At 39.5% G+C, this 13,812-nt stretch overlaps 1 pseudogene; it reads right to left on the bottom strand.

The window, feature by feature from the left end:
- Positions 1–3,377, bottom strand: part of LOC100616891 (WD repeat-containing protein 5-like) — a 137,606-nt pseudogene extending 134,229 nt beyond the window's left edge.
- Positions 3,378–13,812: the final 10,435 nt, after the last annotated feature.

Here is a 13,812-nt window from a genome sequence, read left to right as displayed (position 1 = left end):
TTTCTTTCTTTGTCTTTTAAAGCAATTGATTCTATGACTCAAACTGCTTTATTCAGAAAGAATTAATTGATCACAGGACAGAAAATCTGTTTATTCCTAGGTTACACATGAGGGGAGTTGTCACAAAAAGGAATGAATAATGACTATTTTTTTAATGTTAACCTCCAAACTGTATTGTACCACATTATGATCTTCCCTGGTACAAGATTCTCACATCATCTTGGGGAATAAAGTCATGTCCAGCTTGATGGTGGAGGATCTATACCAATTGGGATATTATCTTAAGGCTAGGAATATTTGTGTATTAAATCAACAAGGAATTAAATAGCATTGTTTCTGGCAGAAATGCCTAAATGTATAATATTCATTTTTTTCTTTGACATTTAGCATTTGTTTTTTCTTCTAATTCTCCATGCCTGGTATCCTCATGACAAAAACATCCTTCTTATTTATTTCTTCTTTCAGAATTCTATTCTTTCAAGGCTCAGCTCAGGCAAGATTTCTATCATACCTTCCATATTTATCCAATTGTTGGTCATTGCCCTCTCAAAATTCCTAGACCACTTTGTTCTCTCCATTCCTTTCCTCATTCTCTACTTCGTATCAGACTTTACTTTCCATTCTTATATCTCACCTCCCATTATATGTTTTATGAACTAGTAATCTTAGCCTCCTTCCTATTCCTTCAAGATGGTGCTCCATCTCCCAACTCCAAGCCTTTTCCTGCTATCTCCCATGCCTGGAATTTTCTCCCTCTCATCTCCACTTCCTGGATTCTTTCAAGTCTCAACTAAAACCTCACCTTCTGTAAGAAGCTTTTCCCAATCCCTCTTAATTCTAGAGCCTCCCTGCTACTGATTTATTCAATTCATCCTGTATGTATCCTGTTTGTACACAGTTTTCATGTTGTTTCTCCCATTAGACTGTAAACTCCTTGAGACCAGGTTCTGTCTTTTGTTTGTATTCCACCAGCCCTTGGTAACTGTGGCACATAGTAGGTGCTTAATAAATATTTATTGATTAATTATTTGATTTGTATCCCTGTTCCTTAGCACAATACTTGACAGATAATGTTGAACCTATCCAACAGGTTGACTTTACTCATGCTGTTCTATGAGCTTAGGTTCAATTATCAGTCATCTCCACTACATCACTATATCACTAAGCCCCAGAGTCTAAGAAGAGAAGGTTTCAAACCAAAGGATTGCCAAATTCAAATGGTTGGACCTCTGCTCTCTGACTAGGAATATTGGCCCTAATGGGAACATCGCTGGCTTTTTTCCTTTTCACAGTTATAAAGTGAGCTTGTGCCCAATTTGTCCTCTAACTCTCCTCACAGAATTCATTCTGCCTCACTGCTGGTGAGCTCCGAGAGCTGCCAAATTGAGTGCAATGCTCCAGGCTCCTGAGAGAATGTCTTCTTAAGTTTTTAGTTGTAGGAAACCTTAACATTAAACTAATTTCAAACAAATAAACAAAATGGGGGTTTGGCAAAAGTATAAATGCGGGCCAAGCTTTCTGGGTCTAGCTACTAGATTTGTTGGTCTCTTATCAGGCTCTAGAGGTTGGACCTCCAGCCACAAACTATTTCCCTTTCTAAAACATTCAGTATTACGGATCCATTCCAAGAGTTCTCTATTAAAACGTAAATATTCCTGGGAGAGTAACTGCTTAGTGTACTAACAGCTCATACCTTAGGGGAGAATTACTTAACAGCTAACTGAAAGCAAGGTCTTTCAGGAAAGGATCATTGGTTGGGAACTTGGGAGAAGTGAAGGTGGGAGGGAGGGGGGAGATCTCCAGGAGAAGGGGACTGAAAAATCATTTTGAAGGGCACAGTCTTGAGGGTGACTAGAGCTGGCCCTATTCCTATCTACTCCTAGATCCTTGTGATGGATCCAGTTACCAAATACACAAAAATAAGGAGGCATCTTAAGAGTGGATTTTTTAAAAGTTCTATGAGCTGGGTCTTCTGTTTCCCAGTGAGCCCTTGGATGGGTGCTTCTATTTGTTTAACTTTCCCTTCTTTGGGGCACAATTCTGTCTTGGAGGTATGGAAGGAATGGATGATGTCCCTATCAGAAATGGGCTTGGTTGGCCCTTTGGTGGAAAATTACTTAATATGGTAGGGGTTGTAGATTTTTTACTGTGATGTCGACAGTCTTATACATGGATATCCTTCATAAAATAAAATAAAACCTTTACCTTTTGCTTAGAAAAGATTCTAAGTATTGATTTCTAGGCAGAAGAGTGTTAAGGACTAGATCCTTGGGATTAAGTGACTTGCCCGCCCTGGGTCACATAGATAGGAAGTATCTGAGGTCAGGTTTGAACCCAGGAACCAGTTATTTATCTGCCCTTTATAGAGAGAGTATTCTTGAGAAACTCATGGCATGTAGGACATGTGGCTTCTGGTGTCTAGTCACTTTCTAGCAATTTCTACTGTCTGATGAGATTGTGCCCTCATGCATTTAAAAATAGTGCTAATTAACAATCTTTTGGTTCTGAGACAGTATATCAATCAGTGGTTTTGTTTTAAATGGACTCAGTAGTCTACATCACTAATTGCACAATTCTCTCCTTCACTCCCTTCCCTCATCTCCAACACTCACAGTTGAGATTCAGTTAATCCAAGATTTCTGGTTTTTCAGGCTGAATTATCCTCCTACTTCTTCTGCTGACAGCCCAGCCTGTGGGGGGGGGGGGGGGAAACCAAACAATTAAAAAAAAATTCAACAGGACACTAAGAGGTCAAAATTCCAATCTTTGTTTCTGTCATTCTTACTAGAATTTTAAACAAAACAATTCAGTGGAGATATTTACCCTCTGCAAAGAGCTAGAGATGGGATTCCCTAAAATATATCTAGGGTTTACCTTTTCTCTGGATCAGTCTGTGGGAACCACACTCTGTCTCTCTGGGGTGGTCATTTGAAGATATTCTGGTGTTGGGTGTTACGTATTACAGGGAGAAGTCATGAGGCCAATGTTCCAAGTCACTATGGCAGAAGCAAGTTGTCTAGAGTATGAATAGTCTGAGATAAAGGTCAGGGAATCAATAAAATAGAATGAGGACTCTGATCAAGGGGATTGGTTATAGGAACTGGTGATCATTCATTGATGGAGAATTCCTTGTGAATGGAGGATCTGATGGATGTCTAGCCTGTTTATCTCTGAGTGTTTAATCCTGAGACATTCCAGGATGGTCTGGTTATCCCTAGCAGATAGAATTCAACTCCTCAGATTAAAAGTACTAGTTTTTATCTTACAGAAAATTGTTTCCTCATGATGAAATGGGAAACTTGCAGGGGATTCTGAAACTTCAATGGGCCCACTTGGGTCAGAGGTAAAGTTGGCTTGAACTCATTGTTGGCTGCCATCTTGGCTTCTTAGGGTCAGGTATGTATTCTTGTATTGCATGGGCAAGGGGGCCTAGCCTAGAAGGGACCAGAATGGTTTCAGCTCCTTAGCAGATGTGTCACTGGTCAGAAATCACTCGAACAGAACTTAGTAAAATATCAATTATACTTTACCCTAAATTATGACATCATAAAAATAATGAAATAATAGAATTTTAGAATTGGAAATAACCTCAGAGTCTATCTCTTCCAACTTGAAGGTGAATAAGAATCTTGAATAAGTAGTAAAAAGGTCTTTGCTTGAAACCGTCTGTGACTCCAAGGGGGAAACCCTTAATTCCCAGGTTTTCCCATCTCATGTTGGGACATCTCTGTTAAGAGAATTCCTTTGTTTGTGTTGTTGTTGTTGTAATGTTTGACTCCTCTTTTCTTGTGGGACCATATTTCCCAGGGTTTTTTAGGCAAAGATTACTAGAGTGATTTGCCATTTCCTTTTCCAGTGAATTAAGGCAAACAGAAATTGGACATGACCAATTTGGAGAATTTGTTTTGCTAGACTGTGTTTACTTATTACAAGGTTGCTCTTCTCTTTTCCTTACCCTTTCCCCTCCTTCTCCTCCTCCCCCCCCCTTCCCTCCTTCCTCCTTCTCCTTCTCCTTCTCCTTCTCTTCTCCTTCTCCTTCTCCTTCTCTCTTCTCCTTCTCCTTCTCCTTCTCCTTTTCCTTCTCCTTCTCCTTCTCCTTCTCCTTCTCCTTCTCCTTCTCCTTCTCCTTCTCCTTCTCCTTCTCCTCCTCATTCTTGTTCTTTTCCTCTCTCTTCCACCTGTCCTCTTTCTTTCTGGTGGAGAGAAAGGGACAAAGAGAATGAAAAAAAATGCCTCAACATTAAAAAATTATAAGAAACTTTCTGGCTGCCATATCATAATGTTTATTCATATAGAGTTTGCAATCCACTAAGAACCCCAGATCTTTCTTCAGATGAATTTCTACATAACTTGTCTCTTCCAATTTGCATTTAGGATACTGGTCTTTTTAACTTAAGCGTGACTTCACATCTCTTCCTGTTAAATTTCATTTTGGGGGGGGAAGGAGTAAATATTTATTAAGTACCTACTTTGTGCCAGGTATTGTGCTAAGTCCCTACATATATCTCATTTGATCCTCACAAAAGCACACAAGAGAGGTGCTAGTATAGAGTTTGCTAGATGATTCTCAGAGTTAATTTGCCCAGATTTTAGTAAATTGGGAGAAATAATGCTACATTTGATATAATCTTCAACCTTAGGGGATTTATAGAAATAAGCTAAATAATGCTGAACACAATCCCTGGCATATATGTGTAGGACCTGTAGAATATTTTCCATATTTTAATATATGTAAAACTATAGCCTGGAGGCAGGGGTGGGTAAATAAAATAGGATTATTAATAATAGCTAGTATTTATATAATACTTTAAAGTTTGCAAACTATGTTTGATCCTCACAACAATGGTGGGAAGTAGGTACTATTATCATCCTCATTTTAAAGCTGAGGAGACAGAAGTTAAGTGATTTGCCCAAGGTTAGACTTCTAGTAAATGTTCAAGTCTGAATCTGAACTCAATTCTTCCTGAGTATAAGCTCAGATCTCTATCCCTTGTACCACTTCTTTGCTTAGAACATTGACCAAATGCTCTAGCTCTTCAACATCTCTTAAATTTTGACTGTCATTTAATATCTTAACCATCTCTCTTGGATTTGTGTTCTCTGTCGATTTATCTTTATCCAAGTCATTGAAAAAATGTCAAATATCATAAGTCCCTAGGAGACATTATTCTGGAGACTTCCTTATCAGTTGAGATTGAATCATCTATGATTTACTTTTAGGGTTTGGCTATTCAATTTACTCTCCTTCTTTCTAATGGTACTCCAATGTAGCCCACAATTCTCCATCTTTTCCACCAGAAGAACATAAGAAACTTTGATGAATGTTTTCCTAAAATCTAGGTAAACTATATCTGAGTCAAGTAACCCTGCTAATAAAGGAGGAAATTAGTTTAGTTTAGCATGACTTGTCTTTGCTGACACCATGCCAGCTCTTTGTGATCATCACTTCTTTTTCTAGACATTTGCTAGCCACCCTTTAATAATAGTTCTAGAATGTTCCCCAGCAATCAAAGTCAATATCACTGGTCTATAATTTGCAAACTCTCTTTTCCCTTTTTGAAAATTGGGACATTTTGCCCCTTCTCCACAGTAGAGCACAAAAATGCTATGGTCCTTTTCCTATTCTCCATAACCTTTCAGAAGCTGCTGACAATGGCTTAGCAAGAACATTTGCCAATTCTTTCAGTATCTAGAAGGGCAGAGCAAATAGAAAGTTGAAAATGGAGTTGGGAAAGTATGGTCAAATCTTACTTTGAACTTTGACTACCTGTGTGGCTACGGGCAGATAATTTATCTTTCTGAGTTTCAGTTTCCATATTTAAAAATGTGGAAAATAACTATCTTAAAGAATTATTGTAAAAATCAGATGAGATAAAAGTAATCTTAAGGCAACATATATATATATATATCAATTGTTATTACTAACTAAAGATTTTAATTCTAATGCCTTCCTTTGTTAATTTTTTGTTATTTTTTAGTTGTTACAGTTGTGTCTGATTTGTGATCCCATTTGGGTTTTTTTGGGCAAAGATACTAGAGTGATTTGCTATTTCCTACTCTGGATTATTTTACAGATGAGGAACTAAGGCAAACAGAGACAAGGGACTTGCCTAGTGTCACATAGCTAGAGCGTATCTGAGGCCAGATTTGAACTCAGGGAGAAGAGACTTTCTGACTCCAGACCAGGCACTCGATCCACTATATTACCTAGCTATCTAATTATTTCCACTTTATCCTGTAGATAGCTTGTGTTGTATATATTTATTTGCATGTTGTCTCACTGGTTAGATTGTAAGATCCTTGAGGATAAGGACTGTCTTTTGCCTCTTTTTCTACCCAATACTTAGCACAGTGCTTGGCACATAGTAGGCACTTCATTAATACTTATTGACTGATTGAATCATTAGTTTATCTGGACCAGTTGACTTAATTTCTTCTAGGACAACTAAAAACATATTTATCAGGTTATCCTCTCCCTACTTATCTCAGTATTAGCTTTTTTTTTTCCTTGTCCTTTCCTAGGTCAAAATTTGTTCTTTTTGGCAAAGAAAAGAAACCAAAATGAGAGTTAAGGAGCTCTGCTTTGTTAGCCTTCTCCTCATCAAATCTGGCTCATGTTCTCAAGAAATGATTATATTCCTTCTTTGATCCTCCCCCTTTGCTAATATAGCTTTGGGTGGGGGTGGTGGCAGTGGGGAGCATCCTATGGACTATGTGTGAAGGATAGGTCAATGCCCTGGACAGTTCTAGTGGACCACATGCACTCTGGTACTTTGAGTTGATTGCAACAATTCCTTTTTGGCATCTATAATTATGGAACTACATCTAATGGGATTGAATGGTGAGTGAGCCAGGATGGGCTGTCCCCTTAGTAGGTTAGATACAGGAGTCAGGAGAAAAACCATCCCTCTTGAGGTAGTCTTTTTGATGGCACATTGCCCATGCCAGGCCCCCCTCAGACTTCCAGTCTTTTGCGGGGGAGGCAGAGAGGGAGGAATCTCTCTTAATTAATACTTATTGACTGATTGAATCATGTAGTTCATCTGGACCAGTTGATTTAATTTCTTCTGGGACAACTAAAATCCATATAAAACCCATCCAACTGATGTTCTATGGAGATATCCACTGCACAAAGATGAGCCAGGGGCTTGCATGGCTGACCAGAGCTCTGGATTTTGAATGACTGATTGGACAATATAGGTCCAAGATGAATGCAAAAATATCTGTTCAGGAATCCCACAAGTCATCTGGAGATCTCTACCTCTTAGTAAAGTATAATAAATAGTGAATAAATAGTGAATAAAAAAGTGAATAAATAGTGAAGGTCTAGTATTTCCATTTTTAATTTGAGAGTGGTTTGTGAAAGTATTTTGTGTTTTAGGTGGAAGCAATAAATGGATGTCCTGTACCCAATATTTATTCCTTGGTACTCTGAGGAACTATTCTAGGAGGGAATCTGTTAAATCCTTTTTGGGGATGTAACTAGACAGAAGCCATATATAAATCTGATTTAAGATATTTCCCCCAGGCTTTTGCAGCAGTAGCATAATTTGCCAGAGTAACAGGAGGGTGTTGTTGTTAAGGAGGAGTCTGATAATGATCATGATAGTTAACAATTTTCTGGCACAGTGTCAGGGACTCTTTACAATTATTATCTCTAATCCTCACAACAACCCTGTGAAATAGGTGCTATTATTATACCCATTTAACAGATAAGGAAACTGAAGCAGATAGAAGTCAAATGACTGGTCCAAGGTTACATAGCTAGTCAGTGTCTGAAGCTAGATTTCAGCTCAGGTCTTCCTGGCTCCAGGCCAGCACTCTAGCTGCTGCTGCCCAGTTGTCTCCCGTTCAGGTCAGGGTCGCCCAGCACTGAGCCCTGGAGACCTGGAATTAGACTGAAAGAGTCAGGGGTGGGATGGCCTCTAGCTCATTCCCCCACTTCCCCAGATATCTAAGATAGTTCTTAAGGCCCAATCCAGCTGAGCCTTGCTCAGTCTCCTTTACAAGGCCTTTTCAGATTTCTAAGAGCTCTCACCATAGGAAGTTTTTCCTGCTGTTCAGCTGGAATTGCCTTCTGCTTAATTTTTGTTCATTATGCCTCTAAAGAAGATGAGGACTTTACAGGGCAAAGGGCCTAGTTGTCATGGAAAGAATGAATCATTTCCAAGGCCTGATCAGTCTTCTCCCTATTTCAAAGGAACAGTTTGGAGACCAGTTGGCAAATGAAATTATTCAGTAGGAAGTTTGGAGGTAGGTAGCTTATTAAGAATAGTTTTAAATAATCCTGTCCCTCCTCCAACCCGCTGGGTGCCCAGTTTTTCTGTATAATCATCCCTTTTGTAGGCTGATGGGGATATACTTTGTAGCAAAAGAACTCAGTCTGACTACAGGGCATCTCTTTTCTTCAATCCCACTCAGGGAGAGTTCTGAGTGGGGGCATCCAACTCAAAGCAAGCACCCTGGAGATGCCTGCTCCAACAATTTCAGAGCCTCAATAGTGCCCCCCACAAGCACCATAACCCTTCAGGCTTTCTCAAAGATTTTCAGGAACTTCTAGACCTTGAACAGTTATCCATGATAATTCCTATCCAGGATGGAGCTCCTGATCTCCATCCTCTAGAACTCCCAGTCACCTTGAACTTATTGGTGTGAGAAGCCCAGAGAAGGAAGGAGTGGGCTGGCCCAGAAGGAGAGACCGACCATTCCTGAAGTTGGAAGTCCCTTCAGGCTGCCCTGCTTTTGACTTCCAGTGTCCGAGCTGTAAGTTCTTGTATACTCCTGTCATTGAGGATGAGGTGGTACTGCACAGTCCGATACTGTCAGAGATGCTCCAATGTATTTTGGGTGGGTGCCCTGAGTGGCCACAGGTCTTCTGAGCTCTTAACCAGAATCCTGTGTCTTCTAACTCCACTAATAGAGAGAACAAGCATTTATGAAATATTTCCCTTGAGCTAGGCACTGTGCTAAATCGCTAAATTCCAGGGATACAAATGTAAGCAAGACCGTTTCTGCTCTCAAGGATTTTATCTTATTTTCCTTCCTTCCTTCCTTCCTTCCTTCCTTCCTTCCTTCCTTCCTTCCTTCCTTCCTTCCTTCCTTCCTTCCTTCCTTCCTTCCTTCCTTCCTTCCTTCCTTCCTTCCTTCCTTCCTTCCTTCCTTCCTTCCTTTCTTTCTTTCTTTCTTTCTTTCTTTCTTTCTTTCTTTCTTTCTTTCTTTCTTTCTTTCTTTCTTTCTTTCTTTCTTTCTTTCTTTCTTTCTTTCTTTCTTTCTTCTTTCTTTCTTTCTTTCTTTTCTTTCTTTCTTTCTTTCTTTCTTTCTTTCTTTCTTTCCTTCCTTCCTTCCTTCCTTCCTTCCTTCCTTCCTTCCTTCCTTCCTTCCTCTTCCTTCCTTCCTTCCTTCCTTCCTTCCTTCTTCCTTCCTTCCTTCCTTCCTCTTTTTTCAGTTATATGTAGAAACAATTTTTGACAATTATTTTTTGATATTTTAAAATTCAGATTTTCTCCCTCACTCCTTCCTCTCTCCCTGCCTCAGATGGTGAATGACCTGATATAGGTTAACCCCATACTTCCATGCAATGCATATTTCCATATTGCTCATGTCATCAGAGAAGACACAAATAACACATATCATTGAAAATCTCATGAAGGAAATAAGAGTGGGAGATGGCCTGCTTTGACCTATACTTAGGCTCCAATCACTTCTTTGATTGTGAGTAGCATTTTCACCATGACTCTCTTTAGTTATCTTGGAGACTTGGCTTTGCTGATAAAGGTTTAGACTTTCACAGTCAATGATTGTATACTATTTCTGTCACTGCATACATTGTTCTCAAGAACTTATTTTCAAATGGAGGGTCACAATATAAGGGGGGAAAGGGGAGGGCGATGCCACAGGTAAGAAGAAGGGGATGGAGTCTGAAGGACGTCCAGGTGAGAGTGAGGTGAAACATGGCCAGAGTCATTGGTAAAATCGTGGTCCCAGGGAGGAAATCATCAATGGGGAGAGTTTACCCAAGATGGCATTGTGTGGAAGTGTGGGAGAAGGAGGTAGATTGAGATTTGAATGGAATCACCAGATAATTCATGCTTATGATCTGGTTCAGGTACAGGTTGGACCAGATAGTCTCTGAGGTTATCCAACGCTGTAATTCTGGTTAGTATCATTGTGCTTATTGCTTCACCCAAAAATTGTGTGTGTATTTATTTTAAATTTTAACTTAGTCTTTATAGCTTTTCTGCCTTGGAACTAATACTTAGTATTGAGTCTAAGACAGAAGGTAAAGGTTTAAAAAAATTAATAGGAACTTCCTGGGAACACAGTGTTTTAATCCAAAGGAAGACTATTCTAATGGCAACAACTCTCATGCCTATTTCGCAGGCTGCTGGGGAGGATATTTTGAGGCGAATGTCTCTCCAATAACCCTGTATGGGTTGGGCCAGCCTGTCCCTAGTTGCTGGATTACTTTCAGTTTGAATTCTTAAATGTTGTAAGTAACAACAATTGTGTAAGTCTTCTGAGCCCGGTTCACAAAAGCAAACAAACAAATAAAACTTGGTGAAATCTTTGGCCATATTTGGAAAGGTCAATTCAATTCAATCCTGATTGATTATGACAAGCGATCTTCATTTTAAGGAGAGCAGCTGTGGTTAGTCCCCAAAGGCTACTGGGCCTGACGTGACCCTCAGCAGAGACCACGAGTTCCAACTGCCGAAGGGAAGTTTGGGTTCTTAAGTTTCTGTGCAGATCAAAACAGATTTCTAGCTTCAGCTTCATTTGCATCCCCTGCAGAACTTCTTGCTAGATCTGGTGTCTTTAGAGGCTTGGGTCAGAATTACACATGCTTCTGAAGCTGTTAATATTGACCACTGAGGCTAGAGAGATGGGATACTGAACAAGTGACCAGAACCCGCTCAGTTCCTCCTGAGGCCCAGGAAGGTTGGAAAGGACATTTAAAAACCAACCTATGACAGCAGGACATTACCTAGAGGGAAAATTCTTGCTAAGTCAACCATGAAGATGGGAAACAGGGACTAGGACAGCCACCCAGGAGCCACAGCCTATGGAAAGCAGCCTTTGCCTATTTTGATGCTACTGACCAGAATTAGGCTTTTATAAATGTATTATGCAATGCATATTCGTAGCTGAATTTCAGAGCAATTGAAAAATTAGAATGAAAAAAAAAGCTTAAAAAGTGGCTCATGATATAGTACTTTGCTTGGTGTTGAGCTTTAACTGTGATCAAACATTCAATCAGTATTAATTAAGCATTTATCATGTGCCATATAAGGGATAGCTAGGGGCCACGATGGATAGAGCACTGTACATGGACTGGAAGACTCATCTTCCTGAGTTCAAATCCAGCCTTATGTGTGGATAGAATTTGCTCCCCAGGACTCTCTTACCCAGCATCCCATTTGTGTGCTCATACTGAGTACGAACATAGGATATATTTTAATGTAACCCTGCCCCTCTCTTCCCCCCCACCCCCCCAGAATGTGACTGTGGAGGCTGGGGGGAGAACTTGGCAGGAAAGTTTACTCATGTGGTCATACTTAAGTTTTGTACTCCTATTTTTTATTTCTTCTACGTCAAATGATTACTAATACATCATATAAAATAAAATACTTGGATTTATTAATATTAATTTACATTTTACATTTTGATACTTACTAGATGGGTAAAGTTCAAGGTGTCCTGTGTGAAAAATAGCAAGAAGACCAGATGGTAGAATATGTGGAGGGAAGTAAAGTGCCAGAAGCTTCTTAAGGTAAAAAGCCAGGTTGTAAAGGGCTTAAAAAGCCAGAGGATTTTATATCTGATTTTTGAGGTAAAGAGAACCACTGGAGTTTATTGAGTATATGAGTGTGTTGGGGATTACATGGTGAGACCTGGGAGATCACTTTGGCAGTTGAATTGAGGATAGACTAGAGTAGGGAGAGATTCGATGGAAGGAGATCTGCCAACCAGCTATTGCAATAGTCCAAGTATGAAGTGTTGGGGGTCAGTACCAAGGAGGTGACAGGGTCACCTGTCTTGAGTCCCCGGTCTAGTATCTCTTCTTGCCTTTGCTTCCCTGCCTGGTTTTAATTCCAGGCAACACGATGTCTCTCCCAGGTTAAGCTCATCATTTCTAAACTCTCCATTATCTGCTGACTCAAGTCTTGATGGATCCTACCTCCTCCAGCCTCCTTTCCCCAGTGAATGGACATGATGGAGTTCCAAATTCCTCCCAATGTCTTCCTTTATAGTGGCAAAAACTGAACTCTGAGGTCATTCCACATTGCATCTGCTTCCCCACTTGGTTTCAACTACATGGAACAAAATGCTCCTCCTTGTGTACCATCTCTCCCTTTTCAGTTCCACCATTTTTGTGTGTTGTCTTCCCCAATACACTGTAAGCTCATTGAGGGCAGGGACTGTCCTTTTATCACTTGTATCTCTAGTGCTTAGTGCACTGCTTTAGTGGCAAGTTTGTGGCTACTTAATAGATATTTATTGGATTAGATTGGATTGGGACTTTTCCTCTAGGTTTCAGTTTTCTTTTACCAGAAAAATGAAGATAATCCTTGTAATAACTGCCTCAAAGAGTTAGTGTAGAAAAAAGGTTTGTTTTTTTTTAATAGATCACAAAATAATTGTGTTACAATGATTATTTTAGCCTTCTTAATGTCAAAAGACATTCTGTGGAGTCCTTTGGAAATGCTAAGCCACACTTAGTTTAGTTGATTTGGCTAACATATTCCTTTGGTCCTTCCCACTTCTTTGTTTTCCTTTTTATTTTCCAAGAACAAGAAGATTCAATTGATTAAACTAGAACTGGAACTCTTACCTAATTTGTTATCCCTTTTTGAACTCTGCGATTTCAGGAAAATATATTTGTTCTGTAGGATTCAAAGTAGGAAGGGGTCTTAGAGCTTATAGTTGTATGGCATCTTAAGGTTTTCAGAATGCTTTTCACAGGACAGTTAGTCCACTCAGTGGATACAGAGCCAGGCCTGTAAGCAGCAGGTCCTGGTTTCAAATGTGACTTCAGACACATTTTAGCTGTGTAACCCGGAGCAAATCACTTAATCCCAATCACCTAGCTTTTATGGCTCTTCTGTCTTGGTATTTATACTTGGTATTTATTATATTTTATTTCATCTGATCTTCATAACAATTCCATGGTTGTAGAGGTTATAATAATTTTGAGGTAGATGCTAATACTAAAAATAATTACTACTACTACTAATTATTACTACTATTAAATAATAATTATTGTCATTTTAATACTATCACTACTAATAATACTAATTATTATCATTTATAGAAATCCTTTACAAATGAGGACATTGAGGCTAAGAGATATTAAGGGACTTGCCCAGGATCACATCTAGTAAATGTGTGAGTTAGAATTTGAACTCGGTTCTTCCTGATTCCAAGTCTAGCACTCGCACTCGAAGCGCTATGCCACTTATTTATTTCATCCTTCTTGTTTTACCGATGAGTCCCAGAGGGATGATGTGACTGGCTTTTTATCACAGCAGCCATAGCCTGCTTTCAAATCCAAGAATTCAGACTCTCAATCTCACTACAGTCCATTACATTGCCTCCCAAAAAACTCCTTCCTGGAAACTAAGTTCACAAATGTTTTACTTCTGCTCTATCTCATATCCTTCAAGTAAATATGAGACCTAAATCCTACTTTGGCATTCATCTTGGTTTTCAAGGTAGGAAAGGATGTAAATTCCAGAGGCAGGCATCTCAAACTCACTATAATATTTTTCTCTGTCTCTCTGTCTGTCTGTCTTTCTCTCTCTCCACTCCTCT

Source organism: Monodelphis domestica, chromosome 1, assembly GCF_027887165.1.
Source record: "Monodelphis domestica isolate mMonDom1 chromosome 1, mMonDom1.pri, whole genome shotgun sequence".
NCBI lineage: Eukaryota > Metazoa > Chordata > Mammalia > Didelphimorphia > Didelphidae > Monodelphis > Monodelphis domestica.
This window is presented reverse-complemented; position numbering and strand designations above follow the sequence as displayed.